This window comes from Tupaia chinensis, unplaced genomic scaffold (genome assembly GCF_000334495.1).
Source record: "Tupaia chinensis unplaced genomic scaffold, TupChi_1.0 Scaffold000322_1, whole genome shotgun sequence".
In the NCBI taxonomy this organism is placed as follows: Eukaryota; Metazoa; Chordata; class Mammalia; order Scandentia; family Tupaiidae; genus Tupaia; species Tupaia belangeri.
This window is the reverse complement of record NW_006159816.1, coordinates 3,248,095-3,250,774: the sequence shown is the minus strand read 5'-3', so window position 1 is coordinate 3,250,774 and position 2,680 is coordinate 3,248,095.

Below are 2,680 nucleotides of genomic sequence, written 5' to 3'. Positions count from 1 at the left end.
ATATATATATGTATATGTATATGAATGTATGCATGTATGTATATATTGGGTCATTGGAAAAGTCATGACATATTTTTCTATGTAAAAATGTGCCATGACTTTTCTGACAACCATATATGTATATGTGTGCATATACATATATATACATATATGTGTATATGTATATATAACCATATATGTATATATGTGTGTATATACACACATAAATATACATATATTTATTTATATATGTTTTATATCACTCAAAAATTCCATTGATTTGTTTTCTTGAGTTATAAGAGCTATTTTATAAAAGCTTGATAATTTTCTATACTAGTTACTTCAAGATCTCCTTTCTAGTTTACTATGTGCCTTTAGTTTTGTTAAGGAGAATTGATATGCAGAAGTTCTATCAAGTTTTTCAGGTATATTTACAAGAAGTTACATAGGATATTTTCATAAATCTTAATCTTCTCTGACTGGCTACAGCCCATATCTTATTCTAAAATTTGTTTGTTTCTGTTTTCTCTCTCTTTTTCTTTATGCTAGAGGGCATGTGTGCCTGCCAAAGAGAGGTGGGGGGGGGGGACAGGAGAAAGCAACTTTCCCCCTCCCCCAATGGAGAATGGTCACGTCACAATTCCTTCTCCTACATTTCCCCATGCCGTTGAGATCTGGGCATACACACACATCTGGTCTGCTTCTCAAGCTGCTAGGTCTGAGAACCATGAGGTCAGCCATGTAGGTTCCAACTGCTTCAATGTCCAGGCCTTGGAGCCAGCTGCTGTTTCTCTTTCTGATTCAATTTTCCAAATATTTATTATTTGATTTTTAAACCAGTAAGATTAGTCAATTCTACTATTTTTGTCCTGTTTTCTAACATTAACTTTTGCGTTCTGTTTTATTACTCGCCCATTCTTACCAGTGTATTGTTGTTTTGTGTCAGAATGCTTCCTTTTTCCCACAAATGTGTGGAGTTGGATACTTTTTTAATGAATACATTTCTGGCTATAAAGCATAACTCTAGTATGTAATTTTTCTTTTTAAGTTACTTTTTTTAAAGTCTATAATTGTATTTTTTTTTTTTATTGACATACTGGTTTTGACTATACACTGGAAGGAGTTTTCAGGATTTTGCAAAGGGATGGGTGGTGAATGTGTGATTTTCCTGTGAATGTTTTAAATCTAAGAAAGGAATTTTGTGAATGTAGGCTTTCTCTAAGGTATTGAAACCCTAATGGTATCATTAGCCACTGATAAGCCTACATTTATTGCTCCACAAGACAACAGCACAACTTCCTATTCATAAACTTCAGTGCCAATCTAAACTAATAGAAGACTTAAAACAGAACTTGTAGGAAAAATCTCCAGAAAACATTATTTTTTTTTCTTTCCTCAACTATAATACAAAAGATTACAGCGGGGGAGAGGGGAGTTTACTGGTTTCAAAAAGCTAGCGGCAAATAATGGTCAAACGCATGGGGGCCAGGCAGGGGCAAAGCAATGATACCAGTGGCCCATGTCCCAGGATCTCTCTGAACATGCTGGGGGCAGACATCCATCATCTGGGCTAGGAGAAAGTGGTGTGAAGACCCTGTTGTGGGCATCTGTCTCTCTGTCTCTACATCCCCTACTCCTGTCTCTTTTACATGAGATCAATAAATAAACTTTTTACAAATAAATAAATAAGGATCAGACCTGGGACATGCAATCATTCCCACCAGTACCATGGCCAGATGGAAAAGACAACATGTTTATTGACCCTGAAATGGCTGGGGTCTCTTATACTAGGAAAAGGTATATAATACAGGTTAGTTGTTGCAGAACAGTTTACACTGGATCAAGATAGCAAAGAAAGTCTTACGGAGATGAGGTAAGAAATAGATTTGGGTGAAAATCCATTAGCATAAACTACCTGAACTACTGGCAGTAATGGCAGTCTATTCTGCGAGATGTGTGATCAGCCTAAGAAAGACTACAATCCTGGAATTATGTTTAAAGAGTATCTTGTGACAGTCTGTCACACAGTCAACAGGGAGTAACTGTAACCACTAAGCAGGCTGGCCAGTCACCTCTTCCTCATAGTTTTCTGACCCTTATTTTAAAAACTTTTGTGCAACAATCTCTTATAGTTAAACTTTACCTTAATACTACTCAAAATCGCTATTAAAGGAAAGACCTTTATAGGTAGTTCTCAGACTATAGCAGACTACTGGACACAAATTCCTTATTATCAGGGCATAAGCCCTTTTCCACGTCCTCCCTCTCTTTCCATCTAGCTATGCCATTTCTTAAGTAGTAATCATGCATTTGAGGGTAATTAAAAAGATCCTGGTGATTGGAATTATCTGTAACTATTTAGTATCAGAAATATTCATATTACCTATTTAAAATGTCCTGTTAGACATTTGAGTTTCCACTAACAAAGGATGACAGGGGAGTTCGAGAGGCTGGAATCAGGGTAGGGTTAACTGAGAAAAGAATAAAGCCTCCAACTGATAGCTTAATTATTTTAATATTCTATACCCTCTGGATTAACAATATGCATGAAAATGAGAACAATGCTCTCATTAAATGACTTCTACTTTGGGTGAGAGCACTTCACAGTTTCATAGGAGATTCTTGAGACCTTTGACAGAGATCAAAATAAGAGGCAATTTTAGGATGTCACTCTTTATCTGTCCCTTTTACCAGGATGCAC